Source organism: Rhamphochromis longiceps, linkage group LG3, assembly GCF_057381845.1.
Source record: "Rhamphochromis longiceps isolate RC_006_pf linkage group LG3, R_longiceps_female_GT1.1, whole genome shotgun sequence".
NCBI classification, from domain to species: domain Eukaryota; kingdom Metazoa; phylum Chordata; class Actinopteri; order Cichliformes; family Cichlidae; genus Rhamphochromis; species Rhamphochromis longiceps.
The window spans coordinates 68,995,664-69,011,588 of record NC_140559.1 but is presented as its reverse complement, the minus strand read 5'-3'; the positions used below and the strand labels follow the sequence as shown (position 1 = coordinate 69,011,588).

Here is a 15,925-nt window from a genome sequence, read left to right as displayed (position 1 = left end):
AAAGAAGCTGAATCAGTATTTCAGCTTTAAGAGGGTATTTTAACACAAACATCAGTCCTTCTACTTAAGTATGTTTGACACTTTGTTTAATCATCATTTTTAATGATCAAATATAATTATGTTTGTTATTTGTGGATTTTAAATGTCCTTGACAGAGACAGATGATGATCATTATCCTGCACTGTGGTCTCAGGTTTGGTCGAGCTAGCACAAAGAATGGCTATGTTGAACTTCCTCCTGGGATCTACACTAAGAAGTGAGTCCAACATTAGCAGGGTCTCTTTCCTTTATCTGATTCACTTTAGCATTCACAGTCACGTGAAGCTTGTTATTAACTCGATAAGTCAACCCAGGGTTTCAGCTGAGCGCTCACATGAAACACATGGTGTTGGCAGCATCTGATCAATCATATTCATGGAGACGTGTATCAGCAACAGAGCAGCTGAGTTTGCAGAAGGAAGTCAAACTAAACCACAGGAACAATATGAGGAGATTACACACATAATAAAATACTAGCAGTAACACAGCTGCTGCAGACAAATCAGTCGTGTGATCGTGTGTGAGAGGAGAAGGACTGTAAAGGAGTTTGGTGTTAAAAGCTCTGTATGAATGTGGGAGACTTTGAAGGGCTTTAAAAAGGCCAATATAAAATAAAAGGCAGCAAAACTGCTGAGTGTGAAAGTCACCAGACTTATCAGACCTCTGTGATTAAGACCTGTAAGAACACCTGTTTGTACTTGTTGGCATTATATCAAACACACACGTATATTAAGCCTTTGTTTGAACTCTGGTTGAATTTGTTACTTTCAGACTGTGAAACATCACAGAGGCTGCAGCTGCAGATCTTTTATTCACCTGGAAATTTACTTTAAATGTTAGATGGAAAATGTATTGCTCAGTTTCACCAAAGTAAGAACAAGAATCCATAAACCTTCATAAAGACAAACATCTCCCAGAACATTGAGCTGCTGAAGTGTCACTGAAGGGAAAAACTATTTGTCCTCCTCCATCCAGCAACACCTGAAACACCTGAGTGGAAGCTCCTCCCTACACTGTGTTTGAAGCAAAGCACAAAGGAGACACCTGCTGGAGCAGCTGGAGTCCTACAGACACTCAGCCTCTTCACTACACAAACACCTCCTACAACATCCACTCTTTCCACTCTGACTGCTGTGTTTGTGGAAACACTCCAACACACACCGCTTCACATACCAACATAGAAATGTGTGAAAAAGAGCTGAGCTGATATTAAACATGAGGATTTATTCAAAAATACAGAGTCAGGAACAACATCTAGACACACATTACCTCTCAGCAGCAGAAGAACAGCCTTTAAAGTTTATATAAAAATCCTTCGACTTGTTGCTCTTTAAGGAAACACAGCTGGGTTCAGGTCCAGGAGATTCTGGCCTCTTATTGATCCTAAAAGAAAAACAATAAATGTCACAGCTTCATGAGACAGGAAGGAAAACTGGAAATATTAAATTAAAGACATGATGAACAATCTCATAAAAATAATGTGCTTACTCTTTGTCACATAACAGTCTTTTGTTAAATTTTACACCAACATCCTTCGACATGTTGCTCTTTAAGGAAACACAGCTGGGTTCAGGTCCAGGCTCTGGATTAGTTTCAGGGTTATGTCCAGCTGAGCCTGGTACGCCCCACAGCTCTGGGCTTTAAAACAACACACACAGAGGTATGAGTGTGAATAATGATGGAGCAGTGATGTGAGTGCTGAGCTGTGACATGGAGAAGAGTCATGGACAGTTAGAGATGGTCATCTCACCTCTGAGCTTTGGTCTGGCTCTCATGTTCCCCACACAGAGTGCTTTTAGAGGGAGGGACTCCCTCCTCTCTGTCCTCACACTGATCCATGCTGCTGAAAACATCCAGATGAACAGAATCAACTTTTTGGGGATTTACTGGATGATTGAGCATCAAGACACTTTTTAATATTTTACTAATTTCTGAAGCTTTTTACCAACTTTGTTCAAATTGGTCTGCTGTCATTTTATTGTTGACAAAAAGAGATTTTGAGTTTGAGTGTTGACGTTTCCATGTGGGACTGTTGCTGCAACACCAGGATGTTACTACAGAATACACTTTATATTGTGAGCACTTGGATGTTAGTCCAGTGGTCCTAAACTGACACACCTGCACCTGGATTCATTCTGACCAGATTTTAGCCCAACAGTGTTTCATACTTAATACATCAGACACAAACTCTGCAGCTGTCATTGTCATCAACTGCTACTATGTAAGGAGTTGTTTTGATCGAAACTATATGTGACGTAGCAGAAATATATATACACATGCAGCTTGTGATTTTTTTTTCAGAGCTGTGGGTGCATGATAGCGCCTAACAGTTCTCCGTTCCCGGGAATGTAAAATAAAGATCATTTTTTGAGTTTGACCACTTTGAGCCCAGTTTTTCTTCGCCGCCAAAAGAATGCAAAGAACTGAATTTAATAAGACGATCAACTGCGCCACAACATTCACGAAAGCGAAAGTAAAAGCGACGGAAGGAAACGCCCAGAGAGGCGTTTGAGGGACGGTCAGAGTCAGGAACCTCAGAAACGGATCAGGCTGGAGTTTAATTCTGTTTTCATCTTTAGAAACATCTGGAAATAGTTATAAAAATGCTGCGTAATAAAGAAAAATAGTGTAGATTAGTTTGAGTTGTGTTTAGCTGAGCTGTGTCTTTAATCTGAAGTTCATTTTGTGGAGGAGCAGCAAGACTTTCAGTGTTACTCTCAGAGAAAGCCTCCCAAATGTCTGTTGTCTTAATAGTGGAATTATCTGGAAAATGAACCAGTTCTTATGAGCTGCTTTTCAATATGAGCAGTCAAAGCATTTTATACAGCGTGCTTCATTCACACAAGCACTTCTTTTTCTAACAATGACACTATGATGGATGCATCGGAGAGCAAGTCGGGGTTCCACATCTTGCCCAAGGATACCGTGGCGTGCAGACTGGAGCAGCCAGGGATCAAACCTCCAACCTTCCAGTTAGTAATTCTACCTGCTGAGCTACAGTCTGTACTTCCTGAACATCACACCCTCCTTTTGTTTCTTTATTTCCAGTAGCAACCAGGACCATAATGAACCCTGACTCCAACAGACACTCAGGATCCACCTGCCCAGTAAGTCACCCGCTAACTGCAACTATCAGAGCCCTGACCTTCTGCAGAGACGAGTCACACTGAACACAGCAAGTGTCCCTGCTCTCAGATACAAAACCTGCCTTTAAAAGTTCAGAGTAATGAAATCAGCAGTTCTGATTCTAGAATCTGTAGTCTCACACACATGTGCAGAGCACTTTTGTTGTTTTGGTTCACATCAGGTGATATTCTGCTGCAAACAACTAATGAGAACATTTTATGAAAGCTTTGAGTGTCCATCAGGATCCTGTAGAAACAGCTTCCATGTCAAAGATCAATATTCTGAATTCTGTTTTGAAAGAAAAAGATTTCTAGAAAATTCTCTAAAGAATTCACCATCTGTTTTGTTTTCTAAAACAGATGGTGTTTTAGAAGCTACCTGGTTTCTCCACCGGTTTTTCTTTATTTTTTTTAAGGAGGTCTGGTTTCCCCACCAGTTTTTTAATTATTCTAAGGAGGTCTGGTTTCTTCGCCAGTTTTTAAGGAGGGTTAAGGATGGTTGCTCCACCGAAAGGAGGTTTTTCCTCTGCCGCTGAGGGCGTTGAGTGTTTGGTTTATCCACCAATATGTAAGGAGGATAGAGCTCTCATTGGTGGGTAAACGCACGTGTGAGCGAGTGCGGGCCAGACGTGGTCTGTGTGAGTGTGACTGATTGTTGTCTTGTAATGGGGAATAAACTGGGTAATTCTGCCTTGAAAGGGGATGGAATACATTGCAAAGTATTCACTGGGCAGCACGTAGTATGTAGATCATTGAAGGAAGAAAGTAATGAATTTGTGCACAAAGCAGATGGAACAGTGAGTGTGACTGTGTCTGACGTCACTGTGTGTGTGAGACACAGAGAGGTGTGAAAGACAAACATCCAAACTCAGCCTGCAGTTCTGTTCTGTGATTCTACATTTGACTATCCGTTGAGTTTGGTGTGCACTTCTGCTTTGTTCAGATGCATTTAGATACATCACCTCCACTCTGGGTGGCTGTAGCTCAGGTGGCAGAGCAGGTCAGCCACTAATCAGAAGGTCGGTGGTTCGATCCCAGGCTGCACCCTGGCTGCATGCCAAATATCCTTGGGCAAGATACTAACCCCGTGTTTGCCTACTGGTGGTGGTCAGAGGGCCCGGTGGCGCCTGTGTCCGGCAGCCTCGCCTCTGTCAGTGCGCCCCAGGGCAGCTGTGGCTACAATGTAGCTTGCTATCGCCAGTGTGTGAATGTGTGTGTGAATGGGTGGATGACTGAATGTAGTGTAAAGCGCTTTGGGGTCCTATGGACTAGAAAAGCGCTATACAAATGCAGGCCATTTACCATCTCCTGTCTTTCCTTCTCTACCATTGCCTCCTAACTGCGGATGGGCACCGGTATCTGATGTCATTATGGCACCGGGTCTGACATAAACGGTAGTAACCAGACTGAAAAGCAGTGCACATTTTGGTGCTTTTTTTCCTGAGATGTCATACACTTTGGATTCTAGCCAATCATTTTACCTTTCCAAGGATAGTAGGCGGGCCCCGGTACGTATGTTCTTTTAGAGCAGAGCGACAGATTAAAAATGCCCAAGGCTAAGCGGTCAAAGTCTGGCTGTACTTCACAGCAAAAGATGCAAACTCAGCAGCCTGCAACAAGTGCTTTAAGCTGATACTGTGCAAAGGAGGTAACACCTCGAATCTGGTGAAACAGGGAGGCTGTAGCTCAGGAGGTAGAGCTGGTCACCTACTGGTCGGAAGGCTGATGGTTCGATCCCAGGCTCCTCGTGCCAAGTATCCTTGGGCAAGATACTAACCCCAACTTGCTCTCCACATTTGGAGTGTGAATGTACTTAGAAAGCACTGAGTACAGATAAAGTGCTGGTGTGATTGGGTGAATGTGGCATGTTGAGTACTCTGGGAGAGTAGAAAAGCGCTATATAAGAATCAGTCTGTTTACCATGAAACACCCGGCGACGCATAGTGTTTTTTTTTTAAAGCCGAGAAATGCACCGTATTTGATAGCTTCCTGCAAGACCTCACACCGAGCACAACTACTGCGGGTGTGGTGCCTGTTATCGGACACGGAGTTAGCAACATCCCCCAAGAACCTGAAGAGGAGAGTCCTGGCCCCTAGCCCTGCCAGAGGAGCAGAAATGATGAGGATGATGACGGCAGCAGCAGCCGTTCTTCTCTGCGTGTGTAGCTTAATGTTGTTTGTGTGTAATTTACGTTGAGTAGGCTAACCACGTTATTACATTAATGTAAGGTGAACAAGCAAACACCGTTGTAGTTACATGCTGCTGTCTTCTTGTTTGATAGAGTGATACCATATATGCCCTATAGCTGCACAAAAGGCTAACATTGTTATCTTTTTACAAAAAAAACAACAAAACATGAGCGGTTTCAGGACAAAGTTTGTGTTCTCCATTCTTTAAGCACCGGTTCCAACCAAAGGAGGTATCTTGTATCAACAGAAAAGGCTAACTTGGTTATCATTTTGCAGAAAAAAAGAGACTGCTAAAAATAAAAACATGAGAGGTTTTTGGACAAAGTTTGTGTTCTCCATTCTTTAATCACTGATTCGAGCACCGATTAAGCACAGGCACTGTTTCAAAAGTACCGGTTTGGCACCGGTATCGGATAAAACCTAAACGATACCCATCCCTACTCCTAACATGCCTCCTTCCTCCTCTTCCTTTTCTTTCAGCCATCAGTAGCATGACAGTCTTATTCATTATGATCCACGCATTTTATTTGGTAAAGCTTTAGTTCAGAAGGCCCTTACTAATGCAACACTCCCCATTTACCCAGGCTGGCACTTGGAGTACACTGGCTTGTGGCCCCTTGTGCCAGCATTAGTGCTTTCCTCCTTTCTGCTGCTCACAATTCACCGATCACACTTTGACTATTACCATTAAAGGCTGCAGAACCTGCGTCTGAAGCCTCTGGTTTAAAAGAGTTCAAATAAATAATCCAGCTATAGTTGTCAGTATTTCCACTGCTGCACAGGAAAAAACTTTATTATAAAATAAATAATAAGAAATAAACTTTATTTTTCAAACACAAGCTTTACACAACTTGTACGTTCACACAAGCACTTTTTCCATGTGTCTAAGTGTTTCCTGTCGAACATTCACCAGGACACCATGCAGACTGGCATTAAACCACCAACCTTCTGGTTAGCAGGTGACCTGCTCGACCACCTGAGTTCCAGCCACCTCATCAAAGTGACCAATCACATTAGAATCCTGTCCCGCTTTGGGCTCCGCCTCCAAACCATCCAAAGCGGGTTTATTTGCACCATGTATGCAGGTAAACTTAAACATCCATTCAGCTGCTTCAGAAGGAAAATGTCAGCTTGTGGTTTCAGTCACAGGAAACTCACAGGTTAGAGTCCAGCCAGAGGGCTGCTGTTGTTTATCTGTAAAGTCTTTACATTTACAGAAATAAATAATTATGTGGACACATCTGGATCATCAGCAAACATGAAACCAGGTGACCACCAGGACCAAGCTGACTGCTGACACAGAGTTCATACTCTAACTGCTAGCTGCTCTGCTAGCTAAGTTAACTGATGTTAAAGGTCAGAGTAAAGAAATGACGTGATGCTGCTGGGAGTGACACCACAGACTAGCAGCATTTAGTTACTCAGCATATAATGCAGTTAATCTGAAATCTCTTTTTCTCTCTGAAACAAAGTGACAGCAGACTGAGTCAAAGACAGAAACCTTATTTAAACACCAAATATTCCCCGGCTTCACTTCCTGATCCAGGATTCAAAGAGGACGTTGCACTTACTCAGCTTCTTCCCATGAACGTCTTCCCTCTGCAGCTCTGCTGTCTGGACCAGGTCTGTGTAGAAACAGAGACAATCTTCTGCTTCATCAGTCCTCTGTGTCTGCAGGCTGAAGTCACATTAAACACTTCACACCAGCAAAGAGTCTGAAGCTCAAAGGTCAAAGGTCAGCTGCTGCACCTTGTGTGATATTGTTTGATCAATAATTAACCTGCAGCAGGTTTCTGCTCCAACTCCAACACACTGAACAACCCTGAGAACAAATTAGAGGATGTGGGTGTGTCTGCAAGCTTCAATAGTAAACACCTCACACCAGCAATGAGTCTGAAGCTCGCAGGTCAAAGGTCAAAGGTCAGCTGCCACACTGTATATAATATTTCAATATGTATACAACCTGACTGTGGGTGTGTGTGCAGCCATAAACAGTTTAAACATTAAACACTGAACCATAAAAGAAGCTTAAGCTGCAGCTCACAGGTCAAAGCTCAGCTGCTGCAGCCAGTTATGACTTTACATAAATCATCATGTTTTCCCTCTCAGCACTTGGGCTGTTTTGACTCAGCTACACTATGGCAAATGGCCAATGGTTCCACAGCTGTTCTTGTTGTGTTAGGGCTGAAAAGCCCGACTTGTTCTCCTCTGCAGGTCATCAAATGCACCACAGAAGTTTGTATTTGCAGAAGCCTGTGTATGTTTGATGGCTTTATTATTCTCTGTTCAAAGACAATAAATGTGGAAAATGTCTCATGTAGTATCAGCGTCATTTAAAAATGACTGCAAACATTTAGAGAACATGTGCTGCTGTTTGTCCTTGTAACAGGGCGGCCCTTAGCGGCTGGAAACACAGTGAGACAGACCAAGGCAAGTGTAGTGGAACAAAGTATTTATTTGCTATATGGCTCTCCTTACAACAATTAACTTGTCGAGCTTCTTCACAGCACAAAAAATCCACCTCTAATGACAACTGGCAGCCTTAAATATGTTCAGCTGTCACAGACTTAACCATTATTCCACTCTCAGGTAAATTCTTAAATCCCAACCTTCCACCACAGTATACAATATATTAATTAGAATAAATAAATACATAAATACATTTCCACATTTACATATTAATAAATATTTCACACTTAATGTTACACCAAACCCAATATTATAAAAACCCAGAAACCCAAGCACAAAAAGATTCACCACACTCTCTTTACCAATGGTCTCTCCCGGAACCTTTAAATGGTGTCTGGACCCCAGGGGAAACATTTGCCCAAACACCTTGAAGAGGACACAGGCAAGAAAGGTGAGTAATCATTAACTTACAAACACTTATTTGCACCACTTTTATCCCTAGATTTCACACACACGTTTGCATTAGTTTTCCTTACTGGTAAACCTTAATCACAATCTCAATCACCATTCTTCTCTCCTGACAGACAACCACCACATTCCTTGATGAGGAGCAGCTGTGCAGGATCTGAAATAAGGCTACCAACTGATTTTAAAATTCCCAATAAATAGTCAATAAATATTTAAACTTCTTGTGTGCAAATCCATGCTTAAAGTGCAATGCTCATAAATTGCTTGATAAGGTGCTTTTAATAAAGTGAAAGGTGTGCTCTAAAGTGCTATACATATAATATAAATAAATACAGTCAAGTCTGTCCCGTATTCAGTAAGTGAAAATGAAATGAACAATAAAAGGTGAATCAAATGGACCATTACGGCAAGGCTGGGATGGTCAATTTGGTAAAGTAAATCCGTTGGGCATCTTTCTTTGCCTTTAGACAATAATTCTGATGGCAAAAGAGCCAAACGGGACAGGCACAAAAAAAAAAAAAAAATACAGTAAGGGAGTCCTCTTCCTTACATTTCCTCCTCCCTCTCTTGAGCGCGAAGTGCTTCAGTCCTCTGTCATCCTAGATAAACAATCAGCAACCACATTTGACTTCCCTGGCCTATACTGGACCGTAAAGTCATAAAGCTGCAAAGACAAGTACCATCCTGCAATGCGGGCATTTGCATCCCTCATGCGGTTCAACCACTGGAGGGGACGATGATCAGTCTCCAGAGTGAAGTGACGTCCCAGAAGATAATACCTCAAGGCCTCAATAGCCCATTTCATGGCCAAGCACTCTTTCTCCACCGTCGAATACCTCGTCTTCCTGTCGAGTAGTTTCCGACTCAGAAACACCACAGGCCTTCTTTCACCATCCACCTCTTGCTGAAGGACAGCACCAAGGCCAACTCCTGAAGCATCAGTTTGCAAGATGAATGGCTTGTTGAAGTCTGGACTGTGTAGAACTGGATGTGTGCAAACTGCTTCCTTGAGGTCTCTGAATGCTTGCTCACAGTCTTCTGTCCAACGCACTTTGTTGGGGGCTGAGCCTTTTGTGAGGTCATTCAGTACAGTGGATCGCTCTGCAAAAGAAGGTATGAATTTCCGGTACCAGCCTACTAGACCCAGAAAACCTCTCACCTTCCTTTTTGTTGTCGGAACTGGGAAGGACTGAATTGCTTCAATCTTTCCAACCTGCGGCTTTATCTTCCCAGAGCCAACTACAAAGCCCAAGTACTCCACTTCTCTCTTGGCTATGGAGCACTTCTTGGGATTGATAGTCAGTCCAGCCATTCTGATGGAGTGTAGCACCTTCTGTAGGTGAATGACATGCTCTTCCCAGGACTGGCTGTTCACCACCACGTCATCCAGATATGCTGCAGAGAATGCTGACACATCTCTCAGTACATGGTCCATTAATCGTTGGAATGTCGCTGGTGCACCTTGAAGCCCAAATGGCATGACTTTAAATTGGTACATACCAAAAGGAGTTTTGAAGGCTGTCAGCTCTCTCGCTTCTGGTGCCAAAGCCACTTGCCAGTATCCTTTACACATTGCTCAAACTCTTATAGCCTCTGGTGCCTCCACCTTATCATAAAAGCCTAAACATTCACATCCTTTCTCTCACACGGCGCCTAAGCTACGACCTTGGCTCCCCGTTTATCTGCTCCTGCTGAGATGGGGCAGAAAACTCCAGTATGTTCTGTTCTCTTCTAATCAGACCAATAAGGTGATGACTTTCTGCAAACAGTATTTCTTATAACTCAGCAGTATAATGCATCATAAAACAATATCATTCATCCACAATAAATCAGCAGTCTAATGTAATGCAAATCAGTTTAACAAATGCAATAGTTATCATCTTCTTCTAATTCAGGAGAATGATGCAAACTAAAACTACATAATAATTCACAATCTTTAATTAGGGGTATAACATGGCATAAAATAATATTATAATCTAACAATTCCCCCTGATGAGCTCGTTAGAATAATGAGCTCACCAACACCCTATAATCCAGTGTCGCCGGGTTCATCTCTTCTCACTCCTGAGGCCCTTTGTCCCCCTGAGGGGCGAACCATATGTGAGATGACCTCTGTGTTTGCGCAGTTCAGATGCAAGAAAAACTATTATTCCAACAATAGCAGGTACAGATGACACTCCCCAGTTCTCCCACAGCTTTATTTTGGTGCTACCTTATACCCTTCCGACGTACTCAGACTAGAACCTCTGTCCAAGGAGCTTTTAGCCTTTATTTTATTGCTGCAGCTACCAGTGTCTTCCAGTTGGGTGATCCTCTGCTCTTCATTCTTCAACCTCAGGGGTTAGACAACCCTTCAGTCGTGGCACAGATCAGGGGATTATTCTGCCCCGATTTCAAACAACGATCTGTGTATCCTCCAGAAAAAGATCAGGAACGCGTCCCCCTTTTTGCCCAAGAGCCTCTCGAACTTCGTTGGTCTGGTGTTCCTGGATTTCCGCCAACCCCTTCATGGTTATTGCTGTGTTTATGGGATCCATCCTTTTGTGGTGACTAGCTGGAGCCCAAACGCCATGACACTTGGACCCAGTTGATGTCTCGGCAGTCACTGTGTCTGTCTCTGCTGCGGAGGATCCTCGCATATCTGTGACCTCGTCTGGTGTCTGTCCCTTTCTCTGTAAGAGACAGAAAACCAAAACACCTCTCTTCCTAACCCTAATAATCTAATGTTGTTATCTACTGACCTTCTAGTGATTCAGAATTGGTCTAAAACATTCAGAATGTCCCAGGGACTTATTCTAATCATATCCTATGTGTGTGTAAGCGTGTTTGCATTTAGCCCTCTGCACTCAAGGCATTTCCTACACTTTATCAGTCCGGACCATCACGCCGAACGAAGCTTATGACCTTCAAAAGGCCGAGTGCCAACTCATCATAAGCACATTTGCAAGGTGTGTCTGAAACTTATTGAAACCACTCTTTTTAACAAAAGATAAACAAATTAACAAATCTTCTAAACGCTATTCAGTTCATTTCAATGATTGATGCTTACACATGGAAATAATGATTTATGCTTCTCACTGATTCTCTACAAAAGACCGGAAACTTCTCGGGCCGCTATTAGCTTAAGCTTTACCATTCCTAAGTTATTAAAGACACAAATGAAGTTATAAAAATGTTCAAATAATCCTTGTTTGATGTTAAAACTCAACTTCCCCCCCCCCCCCCCCCCCCTTTTTTTGACACATTCCAATGTGTCAAATCAACGGAGCTAGAACATTCAAAGAAAAGGTTAGGCAGCTACAAGGTTTCCCAGATTGTTAAGTTGATCTGCGTATGATGCTCTGACTCAAGTATATAATCTTAAATGAATGTCATTTAATTAACTGCCACTATTTAAAACTTAGCTTAAAGACATAATTGAATAAAAATCACAAAGAATAACATGATATCAATGTTATGTAAGCGCGTGCGGCCCTCTATGCTCGAAGTCATTCCACACCATAGATCAGCCAAACATCGCGTTGACTGTAGCTTTTAACCCTTATTAACTTGAGCACAACTCTATAATGAGCAACAAACTGCAATATGTCTGAAAATGATCATGGTTACACCTGCAATAGAAGATCGTATGATTATCCTGACACCTGTAAATAGAAAATTAACCTGCGGTTATAACAATCACTGGAACACAAATGTTAGTACAATGTCAAAAACTTCAATAAATGTTTAATGCAATGCTAGTTATATGATTCTGATGCAATAATAAAGCTGATGCCAAAATAAGAGTAAAACACCCCCTTTTATCCCGTTTCACTTGACACATAAACGTTTATAAATGCCTCTTTTAAATCTTATTTCCCCCTGATCTCCCCTTACTGACCACAGCAGGGGAAACTCCGCTATGAGTCAACCATGAATGCAGCTCACCTGATTCATCACTGAGCTCCACCGTCACTGGCGTCTGACAGGGTGGCGCTGCATACTCTTCCTTTAATGTCACTATTTTCAACCTGTTGATTAGAGTGCTTAAACCTGAAGTCGACTACGTCCACAACAAGTCAATACAGCTGTAAATGTGGCCAATTATCAATCTATTACCAATCAATAACAACAGATAAATTTTATTTTATGCATGCTTTCAGTCAACCACTCACCCAGAGGATCTCCAATCCCAGAAAATTCCTTCTCCTCAGTCAATGAGTCTGTCCTCCTTCCATGGCCTGGTAACCGGGCCATCCAGAGCCATATGATCTCAAAATATACATACAACAAGCCAAACCACACCTTGGTCACACCAACCCTTTTCTGCCCTGAAGATGTTCAACGCCATCTTAGTCTGGACTGTCAAAGGTGACTTTAACGCTGGCTGTTCCGACAATCCATTTTATAACATTTCCTGGTCAGATTCGCCAATCTCTGCACCAGGGTTTTAAACGTTTTGCCATCTTCATTAGTTTTTATTTTTATTTAGCTTCGACTCCAGATTTTCAATTTTTACCAGTTGTAATCAGTTTTTACCAATCAGTCGCTAGTTTAGTCTAGTTTTTATTTTCTGAACATCCTTAATTTCAGTTTAGTTTTGATTAGTTTCAGTTATAGTTTTAGTTGTGTTTTGCAAAAATTAAGTGTAACCAAATCCCAGTTCCATCATATCAATCATGCTCTTCCGCTTATCCTTGGGTATTGAGACTATTAACTCTTGCAGCACCGGGTGTTCCTAATTTTGGTTCAAGTGAATTGATAAACTTTTTGAAGGCGATTGACTCACACAATTATTTAGATGTCCCAGTCCTGTTGTCTCGGGACGCATCACGCTGCCTTATCTGGGGTTAGCTGTTTTCTGGGGATGCTGGTTAAGTGGGGGAGGTTAACCTTCTTGTGTGAGCTTTTCAAGTGCACTTCAAGGTTTGTGGGATTTTTAGTTTTATAAATGTCCCTCATAACCCCCTGATGACCCAGTAATTCATTTTTGCGCACTGTAGTACACATTTAGTTTTTTTCTTGTAGCTCTCATACTCTACTTGCCACTCCTCTAAGTCCTGATGTTTCTTAGAGAGGACAACAGTACCTTTAAAATTATATCACAAATTATATCACAAGGAGAAGGAAGCTTTGGTGTTGTAACGAAATGTCGCGATACAAAAAACAACAAAACGGTTGCTATTAAAGTCAACAAGAGCGACCCTGAAATTCTGCTCCAGGCAAAACTGGAAATTTTCATCCTGGAGCAGCTACGACGCTTGGATCCAGACAGGTGCAACATTGTCGAATGGAACGGCTATTTCCTCGATGGAGAGCGCATTTGCTTGAATTTCGAACTTCTCGACCAAAGCCTGTCAGACTACATAGGGGACCGGAATAACCAAGGTCTCCCAATGAGAGAAATCAGGCCAATTTTGAATCAGCTCGCAAATGCTCTATTCCACCTGGGTTCTGTGGGAATAGTGCATGCTGACCTCAAACCTGTCAACATCATGGTTGTGAACCGCAGTGAGTCTCAAGTCAAAGTCAAACTCATAGACTTTGGCATCGCATGTAACACCTCTGCAGTGATTCCTGGTGACTGTGTGGGGACAATTGGTTATTGTGCACCTGAGATTATGCTTGGCACTCCATATGATGAAGCAATTGACATGTGGTCTCTGGGGCTGGTAGCTGTGGAGCTTGCTACAGGGGTGCCTCTCTATCCTGGGGAAGACGATTATGATGTTTTGAAATTCATAATTGAAACTCAGGGTCAGCTACCAGATCATCTTCTAGAGTCTGGCTTGTACACTGACAGCTATTTCATCGAGGATAACCACAACGAACAGCGCTGGACATTTAAGACCCCAGAACAATTTCAATACGAGACAGATTATCGATCCAAGGAAACTCGATCGATAAAACTTAAGTGTCTCGATGACCTCGAACAACTGCTGAAGGTTAGGCGAGGACTGGAAAATGGCCAAACATTATTTGTAAGGCTAATCAAAGAAATGTTGGCCTTGGATGCAAATCAGCGCATAACACCCTCGGAGGTTCTGAAGCATCCCTTTTTCGACCCTGGCCTCTCAAGGAGAACCCCCTGCATGGACATGAATAGTACAGGGGGAGAACTCCTTGTGCTCTCTCAGCAGCCTTCAAGCTGGAAAAGTCATGGATCTCAAAAATTCAGCTGCAGTTTCCAAAACTCAGTTGAATTTCCTCAAAAAAGAGACATCAACACCTCAGCCAACCCATCTGCCTCTGAAGATGATCTTCAAATAACGAAAGGGACCATTTTAGGAGATCACCACGTGGTAGAGGCCTTCCTTGGAGAAGGAGGCTTTGGTTTGGTAACCAGATGTCGCGATACAAAAAACAACAAAACGGTTGCTATTAAAGTCAACAAGAGCGACCCTGAAATTCTGCTCCAGGCAAAACTGGAAATTTTCATCCTGGAGCAGCTACGACGCTTGGATCCAGACAGGTGCAACATTGTCGAATGGAACGGCTATTTCCTCGATGGAGAGCGCATTTGCTTGAATTTCGAACTCCTCGACCAAAGCCTGTGGGACTACATTGGGGACCGGAATAACCAAGGTCTCCCAATGAGAGAACTCAGGCCAATTTTGCATCAGCTCGCAAATGCTCTGTTCCACCTGGGTTCTGTGGGAATAGTGCATGCTGACCTCAAACCTGGAAACATCATGGTTGTGAACCGCAGTGAGTCTCCCGTCAAAGTCAAACTCATAGACTTTGGCCTCGCATGTCCTGCTTCTGCAGTGATTCCTGGTGACCGTGTGGGGACAATTGGTTATTGTGCACCTGAGGTTATGCTTGGCATTCCATACGACAAAGCAATCGACATGTGGTCTCTGGGGCTGGTAGCTGTGGAGCTTGCTACAGGGGTGCCTCTCTATCCTGGGGAAGACGATTATGACGTTTTGAAATTCATAATTGAAACCCAGGGTCAGCTACCAGACCATCTTCTAGAGTCTGGCTTGTACACTGACAGCTATTTCATCGAGGATAACCACAACGAACAGCGCTGGACATTTAAGACCCAAGAACAATTTCAATACGAGACAGATTATCGATCCAAGGAAACTCGATATATAAAACTTAAGCGTCTCGATGACCTCGAACAACTGCTGAAGGTTAGGCGAGGACCGGAAAATGGCCAAACATTATTTGTAAGGCTAATCAAAGAAATGTTGGCCTTGGATGCAAATCAGCGCATAACACCCTCGGAGGTTCTGAAGCATTCCTTTTTCGACCCTGGCCTCTCAAGGAGAACCCCCTGCACTGACATGAATAGTACAGGGGGACAAAACCTTGTGCTCTCTCAGCAGCAATCATCATTTGGGTGGCCAGAATTCTAGGGGAGCTAGAAAATTCTTGTGGAAAAAAAGCCCAAAACAATAACATCAACAAAAACAACCAATGAATATGGTCTTAAACTTGGGCACAATTTGGCTTGAAATCCATCAACTAATCTCTCAATATTCAAAGCGGAACAGCAGACAACTTACCATCACATCAGTCCTTCAATCAGACCTACAACAAACGTCTTCCTTCTCTCACCCCAACCGGTCGCAGCAGATGGCCGCCCCGACCTGAGCCTGGTTCTGCCGGAGGTTTCTTCCTGTAAAAAGGGAGTTTTTCCTTCCCACTGTCGCCAAAGTGCTTGCTCATAGGGGGTCATATGATTGTTGGGTTCTCTGTATGTA

General features: G+C 42.9%; 1 protein-coding gene and 1 long non-coding RNA gene across 2 annotated transcripts in view; both read right to left on the bottom strand.

Moving 5' to 3' along the window:
* Window positions 1–15,925, bottom strand: part of LOC146676553 (protein NLRC3-like) — a 464,157-nt gene that overhangs the window by 399,880 nt on the left and 48,352 nt on the right. The window lies entirely within an intron of this gene.
* LOC146676555 (uncharacterized) lies at window positions 1,535–7,067 on the bottom strand. The gene is made up of 3 exons (XR_014910575.1): window positions 6,926–7,067; window positions 1,790–1,882; window positions 1,535–1,677 (listed from the first exon to the last, which is right to left on the bottom strand). It is a non-coding gene; the product is annotated as an uncharacterized LOC146676555 (long non-coding RNA).